This window comes from Ursus maritimus, unplaced genomic scaffold, assembly GCF_017311325.1.
Source record: "Ursus maritimus isolate PB19 unplaced genomic scaffold, ASM1731132v1 scaffold_1, whole genome shotgun sequence".
NCBI lineage: Eukaryota > Metazoa > Chordata > Mammalia > Carnivora > Ursidae > Ursus > Ursus maritimus.
In genome coordinates, this window is record NW_024423343.1 from 63,004,890 (window position 1) to 63,032,250 (window position 27,361).

The following is a 27,361-nucleotide window of genomic DNA, read 5'->3' on the forward strand; positions in this document are numbered from 1 at the left end:
CTATTTGGTTAAACATATTAAAGAGAAATATAAAGAGATATTAAAGAGAAAATATTAAAGAGAAAATAAATATTAAAAAGAAAAAGCCAGCAATTGTGCCAGCATTTCCACTCCTATCCAAGAGAAACAATGCATATACCTACCAAAATTCATGTGTAAAATATTCATAGCAGTTTTATTCAAAAACTTAATAGAAAAAAAATGAAAACAACTCAAAGGTACACCAACAGGAGACTGCATAAACAAATTTTACAATACTTACACAATGGAATACAACTCAGCAATAAAAACATGCAAACTACTATTATACATAGCAGCATGGACAAAGCTCAGAAAAATTTTGTTGAGGGAAAAAAGACACAAAAGAATACATACTGTATGATTCCATTTGCATGAAGTTTAAGAACATGGAAACCTAATCTATTTAGATAGAAATCAGAATAGTTGTTAACCCTGGGGAGGGTGTTATTGACTGCTAGGGAGCATGAGGGAAGCTCCTGAGGTGAAATCCTGGTCTGAGAGATGCTTAAATAGGTGAATGGAAACATACACATGTAAAAATCAACCAAGGCGTACACCTGAAATTTGAATACTTTACTGTACACAGATTAACCATGTAAACATAAAAGGCACACACACCAATGGTAAAACCTTGTCCATTCATGTCTGTCTCCAAATCTCACTGCATTACAATTATAAGTACCAGGACCTTCGCTTAGTCTTCAATTAGTATTTAATCTCATTTGATCTGAACTACTCCTATCTCTTTGTTCAAAAGTCATCTTTTTCAACACTCTCCTAGTTTCTGAACTTTTAGTTAGTGGACATTTAATCAAACCCAGACCAGTTAACTCACTGAGTTTATGACATGGTACTATGATTTGCCTCTCCCTTCTTGGCAAAGAAACATTGTATCATATTTTGATCCTGGATGTGCCCTACTACCCAAGTCCATTATGGCTTTAGAATTAGCAATTATCTTGTCCATTCCTTCTACTTAACAACCCCCAAAACTGAGGTCTTAGAGCATATGTAACCAGTACAAAGTAACACAGCTATCTACCCTCAAAAGATTTACTAACATCCACAACTTGTTCTGATGTGTCTCTTTTTGAACAGGAAGGTTCTGAGATAATACGACATTATTTATAATGTCTGGAGTAGAAGAAGAGAGCAGCAGTAGTATAAGAAAAGCAGAAGAGCTTCTACAGAAATTTTGAAGGATCATCATTTTAGAGATATGGAAACTGACATTTGGAAGTTAAAATGAATTGCTAATATCATCAGTAAGTTATATTAGCGTTAGTCAAAAAAGTGTATTCAGATACTATTTTTCCATTTCTCTAATTCAAATGGATTTATACAAACAAGAAAACAATACATACAAGGTTAACTTCATGGAATCAAGTATCTTTATTTCAAAATGATTTCAATATTGGCATGTATCAACCATTAAGCTACTCCTGCAACAATTTATTGCATACCTATTATGTACCTTCCATGAACTTACTGAAATATATGCTATAAATAGAAATCCAAGACATCTGCAATTGACTTCCATTCTCAGTAGTAATATAATATTTGCAAGGACAATAAAAAAGAAAAGCTCTTTTGTGATCAATACCCTGTTTCAGGAGGGTTTCTTATTATGTGTGAGGGAGAAAGGGAAACTGGCCAGCTAAATGCCAGATTCAAAACTAGTGGTAAATGGTGTGTTTAATGTTGTGGTCAGAAGATTGCCCATACTTCTGAAATATGCCATATGAGAAATTGATGGGTGCCATTATATATCAAGTTAAAAATAAGTAGAAGCACCTTATATTAATCATAATCTAGATCTTACCCATATTGCTGATATCATCAAGATCTAGAAAATATCCATTAGTGACGCACACAAAAAATAGGATCTAGTATACCAGCTCAGAAACGATGTTCTGAAGAATGAAGAACTTGGATCTGAAGGAAAATACCTGTAGGCGATTCTCAATCTTAGCTATACATTGTCATCATTTGGGCATTGTTAAATTATAATAATTCTCAATAATAATACCCCAACAACTAATTATTCTAATTTAGTTTGACCTTGAGTGAGGACTACATATTTCTATATATTTAAAAATTTTCAAAGTGCCTAGGTGCACAGTTGGTTAAGTGTCCAACTCTTGGTTTTGGCTTAGGTTCTGATCTCAGGGCTGTGGCATCGAGCCCCACTTTGCCCAGAGCAGAGTCTGCTTAAGATTTTCTCTCCCTCTCCCTCTCCCTCTGCCCCTTCTCCCTGAGTGGTCTCTCTCACAAATAAATAAATAAATCTTAAAAATTTTCCTATGCCAATACTGAGAATCATTTATTCATGTGAAAAGAATGAATACAGATTTTTGAATAACTAAGGAAATCATCTGAAGTAAGAAACCAAATGTAAGAGAAGAAACAATGAAGTACATCTTCCAAAATGTCTAAAACACCATTTCTTTCTATAAATCAGTACAAACACAAGAAATTAAATAACAAAGATATGATGATAAATTTTGATTTAAAAACTGTCAAATATAGATTAAAACAGTGAAGAACACCAAAAGACCACTGGTTTCAAGAAAGAAGTAGCCAGAAATATTCTTCAATAGTATTTCAACAATACTATAATTATCATAAGCTAATAATACTACAGTAAAATACCATAAAGACTCAGTCACAATAATACTCCAATAATAACACAATCTCCAATAATGAACACCTGTCAATCTAAAAAGAAAAGCAAACAGGGGCTACTTGAAGTTTTTAACTAGTTTTTCAAAGGTACTTTAGAAAGTCAGATTTGAATTTCTGAAGTAATCTTTGCGTGCTAGAATTCTTATCAATGTAACTGGAAGCAGGGTGTTTGAGGATAGCGAATAAACAGGGAAAGATCCCCAAAATGCTATATTACTAAGGACCTCACTTCTCAAGAAGATATAGTCCAGTGGAAAATATATTTTATCTGCTCCAAGTATAGACTAACGAGCAGTGGTTCCCAAATGTTCGCACACATCAAAATCTGCTGGAGAGTTTGTTAAAACAGATTGCTTACCCCACCCCAGAGTTCCTGATTTAGTAGATCATGGATAGGGTCTTCCCACTTTGCATTTCTAATAAGTACATATGTGATGCTGAAACTGATATAGAGTATTTGAGAATCACTGATATAGAGTATTTACAAAGGCCTTATGATTATCTTTAGTATTTGAGAACTGGAAAAACTTTCTTCACTGTTAACACTAAATAGTGGAAATTCTAAGGAACTTCCACTATACTAATTTCACACTGTTAAGGAACTTGTGGTGAGATAATAAAATAGCTCAAGGTGATTCTCCTTTGGACATTTGTTTCATGCTGACCATCCAGAAAAACTCCTTCATGAATAGACCTACTGAGCATAATCATATTTGGCTGGAAGGTAAGAGGTGAGGAATATTCACTAGCACTCCATTCCATCACTGTTTCTATTTCTCATGTAGATAGGATGTATGAGTTAAACACTTTGGGGAAGCAAAGTTTTCAAAAGGTCTTTAAATTCCATGAGGGAACTGGGACCAAGGGCATCCAAATTCTTAAATGATGTCAGTGACCTTAGGCTACCTTCTGTCACAGTGGTTTTCCCTTCTCTAGGATTGGCTCCGCATTAGAGGAATGGATTCCGTATAGCCATGCTTTTATTTGACTCTCCCCCTTGCCACATTTTAAATGCAGTGGATTTTTAATCAAAGCCAGACCAGGAGATATTTTCTAGATTTTTAAGTGGAACTATGAATCAGTATTTTTTGGTGGGAGATGTTGTAAGATATAAAACTCAGCTGCTGAGTGAAGGAGGCTGTTTCCCAGCATGATGATCATGATGAATGGGATAGATGTCATATTCACCAGCATGTGGTGGAAGACGGTTCACACCGATAAAGAGCTGAACTGACATTACTGGGAAGGAAAAATGTATGGATAGAAAAGGAGAGAAAATGAGAGAGAAGGACACCTGGCAGAGTCCAGAGATCTCTTTAGAGTAGTTTATGATGTTCAAGTGCATATTTTGCCATGTTATTAGCTGATGGCTTAACCTTTCTCTGTGTACCAAGTTTGCTTAGGTTTTTTTGAGTTAGTTGTTATTAATTGCAATTTAATTTGAGAGACTCTTCTTGCTATTAAGCTTAAGTCAAGAGGATGCTGCTTGAAAAAAGAAAGCCATTGAAGTTAAAATTCTTAGGGGCAGTGAGAAGAAGAAAGGTAACAGAAAGAGGATAAATGGAGTAGTAGATATGTATTCCTATTTCCTTCATCTAGGATAAATCCTGTAGGTGAGCATTAAAATAAGTGAGGGAAAACCCAAGGGCAGAAGGCCCTTTCTTGATCCATATTTAGAGACTTCAGAGAATACTTCTGTGGGGTGTATTGTATGCCAACTTGATGCGTATCAAACAAATTAAGGAGAACAGTATGGCCAGGGACAGAAGAGCTTTAGCTAGCACTCCGGAACTTCCCTTCATTCCAGTGGGATACAGATATTTAGTTGAAAGCCAGTGGAATTACCCATTGTGTCTACTGTAATGAGAAAAACAGGACCCTTCCATAGATACTGGGGTTCTGGCTCTAGAGTCTCAATGAAAGAGACTCAGGTATCTGTAATCAATACAATCTGAGGGGTAAAGTGGACTCAGGAAGAGAGATAATACGGTTATTGCTTCCCCTGAGCATTATTTTAACCAACAGTATGAAGTACAAAGTGACCAAGCATAGTGTATAGCATCAGAGGCCAGCAGGCCACTCTTCAGAGAAAATGGGCTGTTTTCCTGAAGAACAGAGGAGCAAGCACAATACATTCTTCCTCTCCCTCTAAAGCAGACGTGATCTTGAAAAGAAGTTGAGAAAGGAAAGGAAGGATTAAGAAATGAGAGCACAGAGATGCTGACTTTTATTCTCCAGAGAGACACCGCTTATATTATTAAAGCAGGAGAAGTTTTAACAAATAGATCTAAAATTAAGTTGTCTCATCCTCAGCCTACCTCCCTTCCTAACAACCAGTAGATAGGGATTTGGGATAAGGATTAAACCAGTTCTAGAGATTTAAAAGAGATACATTTTTCTCTGTATATCTGAATGTAAAGTGACCAGAAATCTAATTGTTGTTTTGTGCCTAACTAATTTGATGGTTTATGATAAGCTCCAAATGATCTTTAGTATTGTTTAATTTAAAACACAGATTGTACGCAACTAATGAATCATCAAACTTTACATCAGAAACCAGGATGTACTGTATGGTGACTAACATAATAAAAAAACATTAAAAAAATAAAAAAATAAAACACAGATTGTTATGATAATCCAATTAATCCTTTTGTGTAAGGCTCAGTCTCCTCTGGATAAGATGCTCAGTTTCATTAGCTTCCTCTTCTCTCTTTCATGTTGATGATATTAAATGTACAGAAAAGGATGTGTCTTACAAAATCTCCTGTCAGAGCAGAATCCTTAGGCACAATATGCCTTGGCTACTCAGGTCACTGGGCCGGGTCCCCTGACCACCTGCGGTTGGTATAATCCAAATCCATGTCCTTCTCAAGAGCTCAGTGGTGCCTGTAGATGATGACACTTGAGTTTGGCTCCCTATACCTCCCTCTGTGACTTTGTGCCATCTTCTCTCCACATTTTTGCATCCTATCTTTTCTTTTCTTTCCAACCTCACCTGGGTCTGGGGAATGAGAAACTTTTCTTAGACTTCTCCTATTTTATAAACTTCTACTCTATAGCAATAAACCTATGGCTTTTCTGCAATAGAGAGAAGGAATATCTTCTCTGTAATATGAGAGAATGCTCTTGGGGTAGTTCTTCTAGACTTGGACCTTGATACACTAAAGGAAGAGTCAAAAATTTTTTCTACAAATTCTTTTCAACAGTTCCATCTTTGAATGTCAGAAGGTGTATTTTTAAAAAGCCGTTCTTCAACACTCTAAAATTTCTAATTTCCTCTATAGCTAGATAAAAGCTAGGGTCCATCTAGTGAAAAGATAATATATTAGAAAAGATAAAAATAAAAAGCATATGTGTAGTTTGAAATGTGATCTTTTTTTATTATTATGGTAGGTAGAATAATGGACCCCAAGTCCACGTGCTAATCCTTAGAACCTGTGAATACGTTAGGCTACACAGCAGAGGGAAATCAAGTTTGCAGATGGAATTAAAGTTGTTAATCAGATGACCTTAAAATAGACTATCTTGGGTAATCTGGGTTTTCCCAATGTAATCAAAAGTTCTTAAAAGTGGAAAGGAGGACAGAAGAGGAGGTCAGAGTGATGGTATGTGAAAGAGACTCAACCCACTATTGTTGGCTTTAAAGACAAAGGAAAGGGCCATGGGTCCAGTAATAAGGGCTGCTTCTAGAGGCTGAAAAAGGCAAGGAAACTCTGCTAGAGCCTCCAATAAGTAACGAAGCCCTGCCAACACTTTGATTTTATCCCAATAAGACTCATATAGACTTCTGACCTCTAGAACTATAAGATAATAATTTTTTATTGATTAAGCCACTAATTTTAAGGTAATTTGTTACAGCAGCAATAAGAAACTAATGCCATTATTGAAATTGGAAATTGGCTTGATAAACCTAAAATGATGTTCATCTTAACTGTCATTGCCATTGCTTTCCCCTGCTGTTACTACTCTGATCATTTCCATAATTATTAATTTTAAGCCTTAGATTTAAAGTCTTTAGCAGTGAAGAGAAATACAAAAACTAAAATATGAGTTTTCCTATTTGAAAATAACTCCAGAAAAATAATATAATAGGAGCACATTTCAAACTAATGGTAAACATGAATCCTTTAACATTACATTCTCAACTCAGTGAGCCATGTTCCTCTTTGCCTTCCATTACCAGGAACAACAGAGAGTTAACTATTTAAAATAAACAATATTCTCAAGGTTTTGAGCTATTGTGGACTATATTATGACTGGTGCACTCTGCCTGCTGGGTCAGTGGACAGCTGCTGTTTTATTTATTTGTAGACTCCTGGGCTACATTTTAAGCATGAAACACATTGTACAAGGTTGATGTTTCCTCTGCTCTCTAGTCTGTCCACTGAGTAAATTCTTAGACAATGAGATTGTATTTCTTTGGCAGGAAGTAAACATTCAAGAGAACTCATGTCAGGAAAAAATTCTGCACAAACTTGAATAGTAAAATGAAGCCATCTGAAAATGTGACTCTGTTCTGTCAAATGCAGTGTTAATGTGGCTCTAAAAGAGAAAGAGTTGCCACTAAGAGCGTTTTATTATGTAAGGCAGATCGATCTGGATATTTGTTATAAAAGCAAAGATTATTACAGCTGGCCTCTTGCTCCTTTTGAATGCCACAATAAAATAGACACTAGTTCTCAAAGACTCTTTTTAGTAGCAATTATGAAAACGATAGCTGGCAGTGGATTGGAAGGGTAGCTATTTTAAATCAAGACAGAGAGCCATCTACATTTTAGGTGGGAATGGTTGTATAGATGATTGTTCTGGCCAGATTTCAAAAATGATAGTTTACTTACAGTTGTCATAATAATGGAGGAAGGTAGGTAGGACAGGAAAAATATTTTATAAAGAAATTTGAGAATTCTCTGTCCATATAAAAGGAGCAAATACATAACCCCTCAAATAAATGGGATAATAGAAGAGTGCTTCAGAAAACCAAACAAGTTCAGGTGATTATCCTTCAAATCTAACATATATAATTGTCAAAGGCACAGGATTGCTTCAAAATGGATTAGTTTATTCAACAAACATCAACTGCATCCTTACCCTGTGTGCTGGGGACACCAAGATAAATGTTGACATGCTCTTTAACCATGGGAACACTGGGGAGGTATCAGACACATACATAAATACTTTTGGTATGACCATCAGGATATGTATTTATTTAAAGATAGCCAGTTGCAGAAAGTGAGTTGAGTTGTGTTTGTGGTTGGAGCATCTAATAAATCCTAATAGATGAGAAATTAAAAGTATGCTATAAACTAAAAAGCAATATGAATTTCCTTTTTGATCACAGTTCCCAGAATAAACCTAGCAATGGAAAAGATATTCCTGTATGTGTGTCTGGTCATCTAGTAATTACAGAAGTAGAGAAAATGTATAATGTAAAAAAGTAAAATTCTAACTTAGAAACAATTAAATGGCTCAGTGAAAACTGTATAAACCTTTTATACTAAAGTATTAAATGCCTGTATCAAGTCGTCCCTCAGATGTTTCACAGAACAATGCTGAATGTAGGCTGACAGCTGTCTAACTGGAGAGTTAACAAGATTTTTGATAAATATAGCTACTACCGATTATATGTGAAAGCATAGCCTATAATCTTTTTAATATAGAGAAAAATACACAGAGTAGAACAGGTCTAAAACAGGTATTGACAAGTAGAGAAGAGGAGAGAAAAGCCTACAGGCTATTAGAGTAGTAACAATACTTAATACTAAAATGCAAACTGAAAGCTTCATTTTCTGATCAAGAGACAAAATATAAACTGTTTTTGTCTCTGCTTTAAGGATAAAATAAATCAATGTTTAAATGTTAGCTCTATAGAATCCTCAATAATCTCTGAATGTAAATGGTTCATTTACATCTTGCAGTGATCTTATTCTCCCATTACTCTTGAACTTGGCATCATAAATCACAATTTAGGTTGAAAGTCATCTATAGATTCAATGAAATCTCTATAAAAATTTCAATGGTATTTTTCACAGAAATAAAAAAAAATTCTAAAATTTGTATGGAACCACAAAAGACCACAATAACCAAAGCAATCTTGAGAAAGAACAAAACTGGAGGGATCACACTTCCTGATTTTAAACTACATTACAAAGTTATAGTAATCAAAATAGTACGGTACTGCCATAAAAGCAGACCTATACACCAATGAAAAAAATTGAAAACCTAGAAATAATCCCATGCATACATAGTCAATTAATTTTTGACAAAGGAGCCAAAAATATACACTGGGGAAAGGAGAGTCTCTTCAATAAACAATTTTGGGAAAATTGGATTGCCATGTGCAGAAGAATGAAACTGGACTCCCATCTTACACCATACACAGAAATCAACACAAAAGGAATTAAAGACCTGACTGTAAGGCTTGAAACTGTAAAACACCATGAAGAAAGTTTGGGGAGTAAGCTCTTTGACATTGGTTTTGCAGTGATTTTTTGGATTTAATATCAAAAGCAAAGACAGCAAAAGAAAAAGCAAACAAGTGGGACCACATCAAAATTAAAAGCTTCTGTTCAGCAAAGGAAACCATCAGCATAATGAAAAGGCAACCTACTACATGGGAGAAAATATTTGCAAAACAAATCTAATTAGGGTTAATATATAAAATATACAAGGAACTCACACAACTCAATAGCAAAAAAACAACCCTATTAAAAACACAGGCAAGGGACGTGAATAGACATCTCTTCAAAGAAGACATGCAAATGGTCAACAAATACCTGAAAAGGTGCTCAATATCATTAATCATCAGAAATCATCAGAAAAATGCAAATCAAAACCATAATGAATAGGATGAGTATTATCAAAAAGACAAGGCATAACCAGTGCTGGCCAGGATGTGGAGGAAAGGCAAGTCTTGTAAAATGTAAACTAGTACAACTACTATGGACAACAGCATGAAGGTTCCCCAAGAAATTAAAAATACAATTACCATATGATCCAGCAATCTCAATCCTGGGTATATATTCAAAGGAAATAAAACCATTACTTTGAAAAAGTATCTATAATACCATATTCATTGACTGCACCCTTATTCAAAATGGCCAAGGTATGGAAACAATCTAAGTGTCCATCAATGGATAAATGAAACAAGAAAATATGGCATGTAAAATTATTCACCTTTAAAAGAAGGAAATTCTGTCATTTCTAACAACATGGATGAATTTTCAGGTCATTTTGCTAAGTAAAATATGCGAGACAGAGAAAGACAAATACTCCATGATATCACTTATATATGGACTCTTAAAAACAAACAAAAAAACAGCTCACGTATTGCATGGTGCACTGGGTGTTATACCTAAGTAATGAATCATGGAACTTTACATCAAGAACTAGGGGTGTACTGTATGATGACTAACATAATATAATAAAAAATATTATTAAAAAAACAAAACAAACAAACAAAAAAACCCCAAAAACCAGCTCACAGAAACAGTAGAAAAGTGGTTGCCAGGGGCTGGGCTTGGAGAAAATAGGGAGTACAAACTGTAAAGAGTACAAACTTTCAGTTAACAAATGAATAAGGTCTAAGGATGGTGACTATAGTTGAAAACAGCATATCCTATACTTGAAATTTGCTGAGAATAGAGCTTCAATGCTCTCTCACAGACACAAAGGGTGGTAAATATGTAAGGTGATAGATATGTTAATCAACATCCTTTCACAATATACACATGTATCAAATCAAGTGGCACATGTCAAATATCTTAAAGTTTTGTTTGTCAGTAAAGCTGGAAAAAAAAAGTATCACAGAGCTGGATGCTGAGAAACAGAGTTGGGTGTGTGGGATGATTGGGGTGGGTTGGAAGAAAGGTTACAAGGTTATGTTCTGTTATTCGGCATCCTACAAAAAGGATTCTAGCAGCAGAAACACTTAGGAAGCCTCTTATCCTTCAACTCTGGTCCTTAATCTGCATGTAATGATAGAGAAGATAATTGTCATGGGAAGGAAGAGGCTATGTGCAAGCATAAACAAAAACAAAACGTAGTATACATATGCTTATGAGTGGAGTTGTGATTGAAAAAAAAATTTTTTTTTTCAAAAAAGAGTAGCAGTAAGAGAGACAAAAATGACACATTTGGTGTGTATCTATGTAAATAAAGCTGCTACAAGGCCTTGGTTTGAAGCCTAGCCAGAAAAAGCAAAGCCTCAAAAGGGACATATTATGTCAGCACCACAGGGTTTTAACAGTTCTGAAAAGTATGAACTGCACTCAAGAAAGATAACGTAAAATGCTGGATAGAACCCACAGTTGTCAAATCCCCTACCTTTCTAATTCAAGTGCTTACTGAAACACTTGGACAAAAAACAGTCAGTGACATCTGTCTCTGTCATAGTTGTTGGCACTCCCAAATGGGTCTACTAAAGTATTCCTTATATATCTACCACCAACAACAAAAAAACGTAAAACCACAAAACAACAATTTTTAAAACATCTACAAAGGAAGATACTCAAATGTATTGGCTGACCTATCCAGCGCAGCCGCCTTAATTAATGGTCAACCTTTTTTGGAGGGAGGGATGGTTTCGGAGCATCTGTCTTTCCTCAGTCAGAACCTGCTGAGTCATATCGTGCCCTTGTCACGCGTAGGCTTAGCCCTGACTCTTCCTAAATCACTCAGGGATATCTCAACCTCGCCTCCTACTGCTAAGTTGTGTCCTGAGCCCTCAAGATTAGACGCAACCTGTCATTTCCCACAGTAACAAATGGAAAATATTCTGTACTGCTTCAAAGGGCAAAACCTTACTCAAAATGTGGATGTTCCCAGGAGACACATTCTCTTCAAGATGAAGATTAATCTTCTAAGAAAGAGAGCCATTTGACAATAGAGAGAACTGCTGTGCCAAAGCATGAACTCGTTGAAACTGAAGTGTTTAAAGAAATCTAGGCTGCCATCTGTCTGGGATATAATATAGATTCCAACCTTGGGAGGGAATTTGACTCAATGACATCTGAGGGCAGTTTTCTCCTTTAAGATTCTTATCATTCTACGTCAGTCACTTTAATTGCCATATCTTTTTGGAAATGGATTGTCTCTGGTTTCTAATGATTAGCTATTTTGGAGCCACATTTGCTAGTTAAAAGTCAGTATAATCTTCTCATGCTGGGAGAAGACTTATTAGTAATGTTCATATTGGAATTGGAATAATTTCTTTGGAAGAATTTATACTTTTTAATTTCTACATTTGGAAAAGCATCTCTCAGCAGAAAATGATGAATGGGAAAGATCTCATTAGATATATTCTATTGAGGCATTTCTGAGCAATATGCCAAAAAACTCCAGGGAGAACTCTGGCAAACTACGTTGCTATGGAGAATTTGTTTATAGTAAACTGATTTTAACTCTGCAATTACTTTTACCTTTCAAGCATTAAAAACCATTTGGTGTAGATTTATTTTTGCTTATACAGCATCTGTACTCTAGCTACTACTTCTAAATTATTATTAGTGGCATTACAAGAAAATAGGATCTGTGCTTCTTAGCAGTGCTTTCTTCCTTCATTTCCACCCCCTCATTCTCTTTGAAAGGATAGGAACATTACCTACATTTTTTTTTCCATTTAGCACAAAGAAACTCAGATGCTGAACATCCTTGGGGACCAAAACTTTGGTTTTATTCACTGATGAAGAATAAGAAAGAAAATATGATGACTCAGCACAACTGTATCTATGAATGTTTCACTTTGAGTATTAGAAACCATTTTGCTTAGGTATATATACTATAAACCTCTGGTTTCCTTTCTCAAAAACAAAAGAAGAAAACAGGAAGGAAGTAGCTAGTTTTCTAGTTGACTCATTTATTGTATATGTGGTATAGTCAGCATGTATTTATTATTTATTCGGAGTCTTGCATCTGTTGAGGTTATCTTCTCTTTTATGCAGAAATCTTCAAATATTACTGAAAAGGGGGAATTTGAACATTAGCACAAGATAAAGCTTTTTGCTAGCCAAAACATCTTTCAAACTCCATGGTGGCCTACGCGAAAAGGATCTCAATACCTGAGAGTCTTTAGAAGCTCACCACTGAATTTTTGATGCAGAGCTACAAGAAGATGCAGAATATATTTTTATACTTTTCTCTATGGCTGAAATATTTTGTAATTTAAAAAGAGTAGGTAATAACTGATTATTAGTTAACATTTTCTAGAGTAGAAAAAACAGGTCAAATAACAATCCCGATACATTATGAAAGAGCCTCCTGAGCTGGCAGCGGTGGTGGGGTCGGTAGAGGTGAGCATCATGAGGTAGGCTCTACCATGAGTCTCTGAAACAGAGATGAAAGCACCTTCTAGCTGTATTTTCAGGCCACTGTCTAATCATGCACCAGAAAAATGGAAGAAATATGAATCATGAGACAGTTTATCCTTTGGGAAGCTGGTAGACATGGCTCGACATCAAAGTAACATCAGACTTTAGACTAAAAAAGGTCAATAAAAGAGCAACAATTCTTTCATGTCTATTTCTTGCACAATTTCAGTAGTGTCATCTATAAGGCATATAGAGTGGTTAAGATAGGGTGCCCAACCTAGAGAAGCTGTCACATGGCCAATGACAAAATTGCTTAGGCTGGAATGACCATATGCAAGGGACAAAGGACATTAGGCTATCATACCCCTGCCATCAAATGAGCAGCAGGAATACACCTATAGGCTGTGTAGGATAAGAAATTGCTATAAGGTTACCTTGAAGCTGGTCCTGAGAATGGAGTGCTAATGCACGTGACCTGGACAATAGACAGTGAAAGAGTCAGCTCAGTTTAACAGGCGTTCTTCATCCACCTATTCCCAAGGTACTGCGTGAAAACCCACCCTGTGCTTAGCACTCTGTTAAAAACCATGGAGAGGGAAAGAAAAGAAAGAGACCAATGAACCTGCCTGTGGGCCTACAGGGACCCAAGACAGCACCAGTGGACAAATGTCTGCATGAAATCAAGAGCCAGAAGGAAATAGATTTTTAAAAATTTTTCGCTGAATAAAAAAATCCAACAAACACGCTTGAGAAACTTCCTTTGGGTCATATGCAGGCTTAGAACAAGTCCCAATAGCGTGCTCAGCATTCACAGCAAATAAATCACTGTAAGCAGATTCATGTCGCATTACCTTCTCCATCCCTTGGCACTGCGGCCTGGATAGGTTCCAACAATACAATGGCTCTGTGCATTTAGGGGCAAAATGAGAAAGAGAAAGTTAGGCATCCTCCACCTGAGGCATTAGTGTGAAGTGGGAAGGCAGAGATATAGACTGGAACAAGCAGGAAGAACTTGAGAACACTTAGAAACTACTAGGAGCATTTCAGACGGAGAGGTTGGAATGCCACAGAGTAGCCACTAGAGCACACTGCCCAATAGATTTTCTTCCATGATGGAAATGTTTTGTATCATGCTGTCTGACATAGTAACTGCTAGCCATGTGCAGCTATTAAGAACTTGAAATACAGCTAGTGTAGACAAAAGAAATGAATTTTTAATTTAACTGTGATTAATTAAAATTTAATTTAAAGTGACCACATGTGACTAGTGACTCCATAATTGACAATGCAGCATTATAAAATAGAATGCATATACATAACGTATGTAAGTATACGATATGGTAAACAGGTCCACAGCTGTGGGAATTAGAAGAGCTGTGACTATGTTACTGAGATCAAGCTCTGACAAAAGGGGTTTACTCTAGAAGGACTAAGATACTATAAAAGAAGGTCTTTTGGGTTCTGGGACCCAATTCCAATATGGCTTTTTTGGGACACCAGTTGGGTATCTTATAATTCAACTCAGTTCTGACATTATCTACCTGGAGACAGCATCAGATCCCACAGGTTAAGGGTTCAATCTATAAGACCGCCCCCTGCCCACCCCCCGCCTCCCCATTTCAGATGCCAATCACAAGCCCATGTTGTTACCTATACTTCTGACTGACTGGCTATACATCAGGGGTTTCCACGATCTCCTCCTTTCTTTGGTTCAAACAATTTGCTAGAGCAGTTCACAGAACTCAAAGAAACGTTTTACTTTTTAGATTACTGGTTTATTATAAAAGGATATAAATCAGGATGCATAGGGCAAAGTATATGGGAAGGGACATGGAGCTTCTATGCCCTCTACAAGCATGTCATTCTTCCTGAATCTCCACGTGTTCACCAACCCAGAAGCTCCTTGAATCCCATACTTTTGGGTTTTTATGGAGGCTTCATTACATAATGATGATTGGTTAAATCACTGGCCATTGGCAACTGATTCCCCTTCTACCCCCTCCTGTGCCCCTAAATTGGTGGGGGAGTGCTTAAACTTCTAACCCTCTACTCTGCCACCCATCAACCTGAGGTTAACTAAGGGCTTTCCAAAAGTCACTTCATTGACATATGAAAAGATATCTTTATCACTCTTATCATAGGCAATCCCAAGGGTTTTAAGGGATTTGTTCCAGGAACAGGGTCCAAAGACTAAATATATACCTCTTGTCATAAATCACAGTATCAGAGAAGGTACTGCAATAACCCAGGTGTGAAGTAATAAGGGATAGGTGGTAAATGAAAAGTGAAAAGAGAAATTGAGAACTGTGGGGTTGAAGGCAAATGAGCAGGATAAATTAAACTATCAGAGAGGACTCTCGGTCAGTGCACACAAGGTGTTGTTATTGTAAATAGATGGGCTTGGGTAAGAAGTTGATTTAGGTGGAGGATAATGAACTCAGACTTAGGTAGCTGAAGAATGTCTAGGTGGAAGTTTTCAGAATAAGTTGAAAGATTGAGGACAGAATTTAATTAAAAGAGTAAAATTTGAGAAAAAAATTAGTATTGTCTGTATAGAGTCAAAAATAGATTATCACAGCAACAGAAGACTGAATTTAAGTGACTATAGCAGTAAGAAATTCAGAGGATTAAAAAGAAGCACAGAAAACAGAAAACAGCAGACTACATTCTTCATTGAATTTACATTTTTTTTTGCGTGGTCTTGGTCTGCTCTCTCTCCCTCTTCTCTGGGTTCCTTCTCTAGCAGCTTTTAGGTTTCAAAAATTCTCAAACTTTTTGTCTAGACTTTGGTTTTATCGATTGGAGAATTAATTTTTGGCTTCTAATTAAACTTCAAAGGTTTTTTTTTTTCTCTCTCTCTAAAATAAATTATTTTTTCTCTCTTTTTCTTCAAATATCTCTAAATATCTTTCTTTGGGTTAAGTTGCACTACATTAATCCCTGCTTCCACTCCCAGTCCCTAAAAGAAGAAAGAAATAAGTTTAATATAACACTTATTCTTTCGACCATGTAAGCCTTCGATTGTTTTCACTTCTTTGAAAAGCTCCTAGTTAGTGTGAAAGTTATTTTGCACATGAATGTTTATTAAACTATTCAAAGATGTTGGAAGTATGAAAACGTATGTATCCTAGAATTGAGAGTATGTGGTTTGTGGCACTCAAAGTTTAAATGCTGCTGTGATTTTTATGACCATCTAGGATGCATTCATACCAGAAACAGCTGTGAGATCCTGTATGGAAATGGATAACATGAACCCAGACAGCACTCAGAGTAGTATTTTAATATTGGGGGTTCTGGATTGAGATAAACTTGGGTTTAAATCCCTGTTCTATTATGTACCAGTGGTGGACCTTTGGACACCTTTAACTTCTCCACCCTGTAGCTGTAAAAGAGGAATTACGATAGTTCTTATGTCCTAGGATGGCTGTGGGTATTACATGGCAGCAATGCTTGTGAAGCCCTCAGCACAGAAGCTGGGTTGTACTCAGTGCTCAATACTCCTCCTTGCTTGCCAGCAGCAGCAGCATGGAGCCTCTTGCTCTAGTGGTCCAGGGGCAGACCAGTGTTAGGATGAGGCGAGGCATTCAGGGACAACCTCGGAAATGAATAGGCAGCGTAAAAAGACTATAGTTATAAACCAAAGAGCAGAATTGAAATGTATCTCAGTAAAACACAATTGCTGTTTGCTGTTCCTGGATATATAAATCTTTTTAGAGACAATGATACATATATCCCGCAAAGTTTCAATTTTACTTTTAAACATGAAATATTTTAAAAGCCTGTGTGTGTGTGTGTGTGAATGAGAGAGAGAGAGAGAGAGAGAGAGAGAATATTTGTGGAACTCCTGGCTTTTGTTTTAGTTTTCATTTTGCGCAGCTTGAATTTCCTTTCCTATGAGAATTTCAAACATATTTCAAGACACAAGGAAAAAATTGCTCCTAACACTTAAAAATAAAGGTAAATGGAAAAGAGATTGGATCTTAAATTATAAAATCATCTTGATCAGAAATGGAAATATTTTATATCACCTTTAGCATTAATAAAAAAATTCTGACATCTAATCAAGGTTGAAATCAGAACATTTTGATTAATTTAAATGCATGCTCCTGACATGTTTTCATAAATGGCAGGAAGGGGAAGAGAACTGCCTGCATTATGATGCATTACCATGCTTTAGAGCAATTTGTCTCATAGCATCCGATAAATGACTTACATTGACATAAAACAAGCTAGTACACTATTAAGTACCATAAATCAGCATATTTGGTAGTTGGTATAGATGAGAAACATTAATGGAGCTTGAATTTCTTTCAGGTGTTTGAAACTCATTTCATTCACTCACCAGTACACATTAAACAGACAAAGAAATATCTTTCCAAATAAGAAAATGCATTAACTATTTAGTTTCCATACGCAATATAGTGAGTGCTAAGCAGGTGCTAAAACAAGGGTAGATTTTCGTGTCTAAAAGTTGGCTGATGTCCAGGAAGAGAGTACTAGAATAGCTGTAACTACTGTGACAGTCACATCCATTCTGGACCGTCAAGGCCTACACTTTGCTCCATGCTAAATATCCTGAATTTCAACTCTGACGAGGTTCCAGACTTCTAAGTTCAGTTGAAGGATTTTTTTTTGAGGAATAAAAAAGGGGAATTATATTAAAGAGGCATTACTATATCAATCCTGAGGCTCAGTTCACAGTGAGAAAGACCAGAAAGGAGAGCCTATGGAGCTAAGGAAGTTAGCCACCAAAAGGCCTAGTCCAGAACAGAAGAAAAAACAAAAACAAAAACACACACACAAAACTTCCTAAACACAGAACTTCCTAAGCAATTGGGAAATCCATCAGAGGACTATATTCCCCTGAAAAGAGGATGAGCATTTTGAAGGGGCTCATAATGTATTATAGAGATTGAAGCTTGCTGTCAAATCAGCATCAAAGGGGCAATAGATAACAACAACTCCTGGAGTTTGAGTTCAAGACAAGAGATAATTTGAGTTCCTTGAACTTGAGGCAATGACTTGGAAGGAATGTACGTCAAGATAGAACTAAGGGTCTAGACAACAACTTTGACTACAATAAAAACAAGATAAGGACTCTACTGCTGAAAATGTAGTGAAACTCACTGAGTGGAAATGGGATGTAAATTTAATGCAGATCTAACTGTAAGGCTGTTCATATACTCAACTTGTGAACTACTGATTAGGCTTCTTAAATTCTCCTTGCTAAGAAAATAATTAATTGCAGAGATCCTGAGATTATAGGCAGAGAGAAATGGTTGAAACATTCAAGGTTTTAGAAGTATAGAGGTGTGAAGCTAAGAATTATATTCTACAAGGAGATATAAGAATAATACTCCGTTAGGTTTGGAAAAATTCAAACAAAAGACACCACGATCCTCCACTCCACAGTGCTAAGGCCTCAACAAAAATCAAAGCAATTATTTAACTTTTTATTTTGAAATAATTTTAGACTTACTGAAATGTTACAGTACTACAGAGAATTCCCATATGCCAATTGTCCAGCTTGAGAATAATCAGACCTTTTTAGAATTTTACCTACTTTCCCACTAATGCCTTCTTTGGTGGTCCAATTTTCAATAGACGAGCCTACCCTCACTTCAGTTGTCATGTCTATTAGGTCACCTCCAATCCATGGCAGTTTCTCAGTATTTTTCCAACAGGGTCTTACACTTTTGAAGAGTCATGGCCAGCTGTTTTATAGAATGCCCTCTATAGGGGCGCCTGGGTGGCTTAGTCGTTAAGCGTTTGCCTTTGGCTCAGGGCATGATCCCGGAGTTCTGGGATCGAGCCCCATGCCAGGCTCTTCTGCTGGGAGCCTGCTTTTTCCTCTCCCACTCCCCCTGCTTGTGTTCCCTCTCTCTCTGGCTGTCTCTCTCTCTCTGGCTGTCTCTCTCTCTCTGTCAAATAAATAAAATAAATCTTTAAAAAAAAAAAAAGAATGCCCTCTACATGGATTTATCTGATGATTTTTCATGATTAAATTGAGATTACATAATTTTGACAAGGACACCACAGGGGTGATGCTTGGCCTTCACAGTATATCGCAGCAGGAGGTACATGATATCAAGATGTCTTATTACTGATGATATTAACTCTGATCTCTTGTTGAGCTGGTTTCTTCCAAGTTTCTCTACAGTAAATGGAAGTTTATCTCTCAGGGTATTGTCGAAGGAGTTCCTATGTTGACTTATTTCAGGATAGCCTTTGGATTGCTGGTAGACTTTCGGTAACTGAAACATCATCTCCACGGCCCTTGATGAAGTCAAAGGCTCTGAACAAAGTCCAAAATTCTCCCTTTGTAATCATCCTTCTCAATGCATCTTATCAATTTCTTTTCATTATTTTCCCCTTTAGCTTATCCTTACGGTGAGAGGATTCTTCAAAAGAATATGGTCGAGTATGAAAATCAGCAATGGGGGGGGGCGCCTGGGTGGCACAGCGGTTAAGCGTCTGCCTTCGGCTCAGGGCGTGATCCCGGCATTATGGGATCGAGCCCCACATCAGGCTCCTCTGCTATGAGCCTGCTTCTTCCTCTCCCACTCCCCCTGCTTGTGTTCCCTCTCTCACTGGCTGTCTCTATCTCTGTCAAATAAATAAATAAAATCTTAAAAAAAAAAAAAAAAAAGAAAATCAGCAATGGGAGGACAGGGAAGGGCAAAAAGAGTCATACATGGGGCTCCTTGAATTAATTCAGTCAGTAAGTAGAAATGTTGGATAAATATCTGGGGAATATAGGGTGGGGGGAAAAAAGTGGGTTTCACAACAGAGGCAGCAGAGCTGGCATCAATATTCCTATAATACAAGGGTGAAAACTCTCACCAGTCATCCAAATAAAATGTCAAATACCAACCCATGAACTGACAGAAGTTTTCCCAGATGAAGGTGAAGTCAATATTGCTTACCATCTTTCTGTGGTTACCGGCACTATATTTTTTAACGATGTCGTATTGTGACTGCATATATCACTATGAGACACGAATGAGATGAGATGGCAGTTTCCTCTGGAAGTCTTTAAGGCCATGCGAATGCGTTCAGTAGGGAAATTTACCATCAGATCACAGAGCTGATTTATCCTCCCCGCCCCCAACAGCTAACATAAAGCACTGGACAACAGGCAGTAAAATAATAAACATATAAATGGGTGAAAAGAACAAAGAGTACTAATATTATTTCAAATGAAAACAAATTACAACACTAAGCAAAAACTGCATAAAATGAAACATGCCCATCCTTGTGGTGACTGAAGTTTGTTCTTTGTGTGTGTGGATGTAAATACAATAAACACTTTTATAACATGTAAGCCTCATTTCTCTTGGATTTGGATTTGGAGTCCCTAAGTGTCAGTGACTTTTTCTATTAACTAGAAAGGACAACGAAGGTGGCAATGTATCTCTGTTTAGGGTTTTAATAAAGCTTTGAAAACTGTGATTTAACAGATTATAGTCCTTTGTCTCATCATCTCAAAATGGAGTTATAACTCATGTTGGAAAGTTTCATTAGCATTTGCTCCACTGAATATTCAATGAAAGCCCTTCTATGTGGAGTCTGTATAAAAGACTAAGTTGCTATTAGATGTGAAATAGAAACTTCTTTGCCCAAAGCCCCTTTCCATTTTTATAAACCATAGAGTGTAAGCCTCTGCCTTTATAGGTGAAAAAACAGAAGCCACTGAAATTAAATATTTTCCCCATGTATTAAGTTATAGAAGTGATCCCAGAGAAGACAAAATAGAAGAAATACCCATTTGGTGCTACATTGGTACAATTTCTTAAATTTTATTTGGTGCTACCACTTAAATGCCTCTTCTCCTTCAGGTATTATATAACTTTATCTTCAGAAAAATCTTGTGCTGTATTAATTTCCTAATTTTATAGATGTGAAAATTAAGGATTAATGAGGTGAAATAACTCACTCAAGTTTATATGATGAAGAAGTAGCTGAGCCAAGGCTTTCAACTGATGCTTTGTCACCAAATATTATGTTCTTACATTCTATGCGGAAATGAAAATTACGATTCCATATATTCCTCTAATAAAAAAAAGTAATGATCTTTCTCATGAAACTATTTACTTCAGTTCTACAAAAAAACTACTTGCCCATTTTTCAGGCCAAGAAAAAATATTTTATTTCTTCAAGGACCTTTAAAATTTTTCCTGAAGGAAAAAAAAATTAGCTATTTTCAGTTTGGTGGGCAGATTTTTCAGTAATAATTTTCAAGATTGTAATAACCTCTGTCCTGTTAAATGCTTTTACAAAAATACGTCATGCTTGACAGAAATTATCTCAGAAACACTGATGAGAGAGGAGGGCAGGAGATGGAGAGTCAGAAGGCTGTGACAGGTAACTGCCTGAAAAGAAACTTTCCTGCTCTGAGATTAGAGGTAAATTAATCCCATAGTCCCCACATGCCTGGGTTTAGGGAACAAATGAAACTTTAAGCATCTAGTGGAGTGATTTTGTAGTAGACAAACTGCAATCATGATTCACCTGTACTTTTAAAGGTCTGATTTTATGCAGAATTAAAAGAAGGAAATGACAAACTGGTCATTAAATGAAAAACCAGAGGCTTTGATTATTGGAGAGAATGAAAATCGCATACTCTGGAAACTATACCATATTTAATTTTTTATATCCTGTTTAATCATTGATGCACATGTAGGTCCATAGTCCCTTGGCCTTGTGTTTTCATATTCTCGTCCAAGCCTTCAATTATACAATAGATTGAATCAATGCATTATGAGATAGCACAACTAAAATACAGTGATTGTGTTTCCTTTTTTTTTTTTTTTTCCCTAAGTCCAGCTCATAGAAACAGTCTCTCTCCAGGCATTAGGTAAATTCAACCTGATTGCACAAGTGAGTGGGGTTTTTGAGAAAGAGCACAACTGTGCATTAAAAACTCAGGTGAGTCATTTAAGTAACCTACTGTGAAAATCGGATCATTTACCATTTGGAGTCTAAAGACATGAATAGAAAAAGGCAAAATTAATTAATTGAATCAAGAAATACCTGATTTACTGCGGGGTCAAAGTAAAGGCTGAAGTGATCCTTTAAAGATGCTTATTCAGTGGTCTCACCGTCCCAGTTCTATGGACAACAGCTGGGAGCTTGAAAGAAAGGAGGAGGAACTTACACCATCTTGTTCCACTCCAAGTTAGTCTAAACACTGCTCCGATTCAGAACTGACTAGGTGGAGTTTAGTTGATTTTATCTAAAAATTGCACATACACTCCCTAGAAACTCATCAGCCACAGAAGTAACATGAATTGAAACAAGTGTACCCCACAAACATTTTGTGTTTATTTGTTCCTTTATAATATTCTTTCTCTTTCTCCCTCTCTTTCTCTCCTTTGCCAAACTCCCTCTCCTGGTCAATTCACCCTTTTAAGTGACTATGTGTTCTTATCAAATACAGATCATCCCAAACTAAGATTTATTGACGTTCCTGATAACTTAACATCACAAACATTCATATCATCAACTGCAAATAGAAAGAAGTCAAAGATCTGATTTTGAAATATGGGAATATGTTCATCAGGGAAGAACAGAGGGAAAGTCCAAAATCACACATTACCCAACCATTTTTTAACAATGTTTGAAGAGCCTATAAAATAAGTGTATGAGTTTCCTAGTACTGCTGAAATAAATTATCATAAACTTGGTGGTTTAAAACAACACAAATTAATGATCTTACTGTTCTGCAGATCAAAGTCTGAAATAAGTTTCACTGTGCTAACGACGAGGTGTCTGTAGGGCTACATTCCTCATGGATGCTCTAGAGGGGAGCTGGTTTCCTTGACTTTTCCACTTTCTAGAGGCTGCCCACACTCCTTGAGTCATGGCCCTGCATCCCTCCTACATCTCTCTGACATCATAACTCCTTCTCTGACTCCCTTTCACTCCGACATTCCTGCCTCCATAAAAATCCTTGTTTTCACCTGGGATATTTCAGAAAAATCTTTGCATCTCAAGTTCCTTAACTTAATCACATTTTCAAAGTCCCTTTTGCCACATCAGGTAAAACATTAACAGATTCCAGGGGTTAAGAGAAGTGGACATCTTTGGGAGGCCAGTATTCTACAATAGCTACCATCAGTCTAGTGGATTGAGTCTAAGAGAAGAGTAAGACAGGATTTTTTCTACAAATAGTTGTCAGCATGGATCTTTTTGTGTTAGACTCTCCTCCTAATGTTTGCATTCATTCATGATACATTAAAACATTCTGATTCTTGGATGTATTTAAATAAACTTGCCAGTGGTAGATTGGCTATAATTATTTCTCTCCTCATATCCATTTACCTTTGCAGTGTGAGTTTGCAATTCCTCCCATCAAGTCTATTTTAGCACATTATTAATCCAGTTTCTTTTGTGACTGTTTTGACAAATAGAATATAGAGAAGTGATGTGTAAGGTCTGAGCACAGGCCTCCAGAGGCCTTATGCAGTTCTACTTTCTTTCTTGAAACTCCTATGGCATGTACATAAATCTGGGCAACCTACGGAAGGAGGAGAGACCACATGGGGCAGAGCTGGGTTGTCCCAGCTCTGTAGCCATCGTAGAAAAGTCAGATCCCAGGTGACCTGGCAGTTGATCATAGATGCAGGAATGAGACCAGATAAACTTCCCAGCTCACCAGACACTAGTAAGCAATAATAAATGCTTATTGTTTAAAGCTGCTGATGTTGGGGTAGTTTGTTACACAGTAAATGCTAACTGATACATTGCCTTATATAATAACAATTTCTTAGTGTTGCAAGTGGGTATGCCATTCTTTCCAAGATTTATGATCTTAAAATTCTTATGGTTCTTCAAAACTCTTTTAAACTCAGGTTCTATATCATTTATTTGGGATAACGCCTATGTGAATTTATGTCTATGTGAATTACAATCTGCCTCATGAGCATAAAAACTCTCAGTTTAAAAATTCATTCTAAGTTACTTTTTTCAGGGTGTTTTAGAAATGATAACAAAAGGTTACGTCTCTTTGGAAATTATAAAATGTCAGCAGGCAAAATTATTTTAAGAATTTCTCATTAATTTTCTACTGCAAGCATATTACAATAAAGTGTTTTTAAAAAAGCCCTGGAATACACTGAATATTTGGGTAGTTGATATCATCTTTCTCTAATGAGCTTGAATGCTCATAGAAAATAATATTGACTCTTGTGGGTTTTTTTTCTCAATTAACAAATATTTTTCTAAACAAAACTATCCTTAAACGAACACTTTTTAATAAATACAAACATATCGCAGAGATATTGCTGGCTTGGTTCCAGACCACTGCAACAAAATGAGTATTGCAATAAAGCAAGTCAAATGAATTTTTTGGTTCTCCAGTGCATATAAAAGTTATATTTACACGATACTGTAGTCTTTTAAGTGTGCAATAGCATTATATCTTAAAAAATACCTTAATTAAAAATTAATATCTTAATTAAAAATACTTTCTTGCTAAAAAACACTAACCATCATCTCAGCAAGTCATAATCAAGACCACAGATTGCCATAACAAATACAATAATGAAAAAGTTTGCAATATTTGAAAAATTACCAAATTGTGATATAGAGATGTGAAGCGAGCAAATGCTGTTGGAAAAATGGTGCTAATAGACTTGTTTGATGCTGGGTTGCCTTCAACCTTCAATTTGTAAAAGAAAAAATGCAATATCTGCAAAGTGCAATAAAGTGAAGCACAAAAAAAACAAGAATATACTGAAAAAACGGATTTTGATTTTTGCTAAAGATGCTTTAAACAAATACATGTGTGTGTATCTGCAAATATATATACATATATAAAAATACTCCACACTTTAAACGATACTACAGTTCTACATTGAACCTCAATAATTTTATAAAATTTTTCTAAAAAAGTACAGATTGCTGAAGAGTTTCCTTCTACAGCAACATTGAAATGCAGTTTTTTGTTTATTAAGATGATTTACTAAATTGTAAGAACCTTATCTGAAATTATTTTCTGTCCTTGCTTTTAATATCATAAACATTGAATGTCTTTCTCCACATCACCAATATCTCAATAGAGAACCCCTGTAAATAAAGTATCATAATTATAAAGTAACTAAAATATTTTTGCATATTCATGCAAGTAAATATTACCTCATTACTTTATAATAATAACAAAATATTGATCTGAAAAGAAAGAAAAACATCTATAGAAACATATGGTTAACCTGTATATAATTACTATGCTTTGGTCTGAAATATAAAATTTCAGATTGAGTTGAATGAGCTAGGATTCTTTTCACATGCCTAATGACATGCAAAATACTTCATTAGAATAAAAGCAAGTTAATTCTTCACTGCCTTCTCATTTTTCTTTTCCTTTTTTTCCTCCTTGTTCTAGAACTCATATGAAATTTATATAGAATTTTGTGAACATTAATAATACTCATTTATGTATAAAAATCATGTGTATCTGCTGGCAGTGGATGAGAAATTTCTAAATGTACAATCCATGTTTCATACATTTAAAGAAGTAACGTTTTATGACATAGTGCTATAGAATACCTAGAATAAAGTGTATTAAGTATGCTAAACAAATTTCATTTTTACTACCTAAATGTTGGTTTTCATATATGTTTCTTCATGATTATTTTTATCGACACTAGATCCAAAATCACATACCATACCAATAGTTGTAACCTCACATGTCAAACAGAAGCCCTTATCAATGCTTCATTTTTTTACTATTACATTTATCCCTACTCCAGATGAGGACAAGTTATGTTACATAATTTATAAGGATTATTTTTTCTACTTTGGGCCATTTCTTTTCCTTTTACGTTTTTATTTATATTTCAGTTAACACACAGTGTAATATTAGTTTCAGGTGTACAATTTAGTGATTAAACACTTTCATACATTACCTGGTGCTCATCACAAGTACACTCCTTAATCCCCATCATCTATTTAACCCATCCCCCCAATACTTTTTGATAACCATCAGTTTGTCCTCTACAGTTAAGAGTCTATTTCTTGGTTTGCCTCTCTCTCTCTTCTACTTTTGGACATTTCTTTTGTCAATTATCTTAAGTAACTGTCCAAAATTGTTACACTAAAATCAACAGATAGTCAATACAAACCCTTTTTATGGCTTTACTTTCCTTAATTTATTAATATAAAAAATAAGTGGCATTGTAAATATCTATGTTAGGTATACCCCAATCTCTAGACATCCAACTAAAAGATATTATAAAACCACAAACAAAAAGGATTGTGCTTGTATAATAAAAAGGAAGGAAAGAAAGTTCTCAAATTAAGGATTGGCAAGTGGTTGCATTTTTAAGAAACCCTCTAGTTTTAACATAACCTCATTCATAAATGTAACTTCATATTCCTTATTCGCATTAAATCAAGTTATTTGAGGTACAAGAATAGTCTCATTGTAAATACTAAATATGTCCCAACAGGAAAACTGGGAACAAGTATTAGCAAAATAATTTATTTTGAAAAAATTTCTATTTCTGTGAATCCTCTGAGGGCTAATTATCCATTAAGAAGAGTAGGACTATACCTTCCTGATAAATGTCACTAGATAAAAAATATTAACAAAGCACGGAGTTTGCCTCCCATTGGAAAACCTGAGATCATTTATTAATTCTTTATTAAATTAAACTATAATCTCTTACATAGAGGCCCTAACGGGTGCAATAAATTCAAGCAATTCCAGTTTAAACAGTAGTTGAAAACAGAAGTATAAATGTGGTCTTCGTTAATGTTACTAATCCTATTTCCTGCATTTGATTAAATGTCCTCTTTAGCTAACAGACGTGTTTTATAGGTGACATGATGGTACACCACACTCACTGAAGCATGATCATCATCTCACACAAAATATTCCAGACTCTATGCCTAGTTTAAATATATTATCAATAATCCTCACAATATCCCTGCAAAGCAGCAGATTAAGACATGTGCATTCTCAAGGTTAAGTGTCATGCAGCTATAGAAGTAAATGACAGGTTTTAGGATTAAAATCTAGTTCACTGTGGTTCCAAAGCCCTCACTCGTTCCATTTCAACATCATTATTGATAAATCCTCACTGAGCTCTAGCTAAATGCAGCACCATTTGTTAGATGTCTGAAGTACAAAGAGTGGTAAGAAATTGTCCCTGCCTCTAAGGAACTTACAACCTAGTTATGGAAACAAGGCACGTACAAAAACAAACAGCCTATCAGAGCTGTTTTTGTGGGACTGAAAGGAGGTTGAGTCCCTACTGGAACAGCCCATAGAGGAAGTCAGTGGTAGAGGATGCCACATTACATGCAGCATTACACAGTTGCTTCAAGATACCTGTCTAGAGTACAGG

General features: G+C 35.9%; 1 protein-coding gene across 2 annotated transcripts in view; it reads right to left on the bottom strand.

Moving 5' to 3' along the window:
• Nucleotides 1–27,361, bottom strand: part of XIRP2 (xin actin binding repeat containing 2) — a 286,390-nt gene that overhangs the window by 258,314 nt on the left and 715 nt on the right. The window lies entirely within an intron of this gene.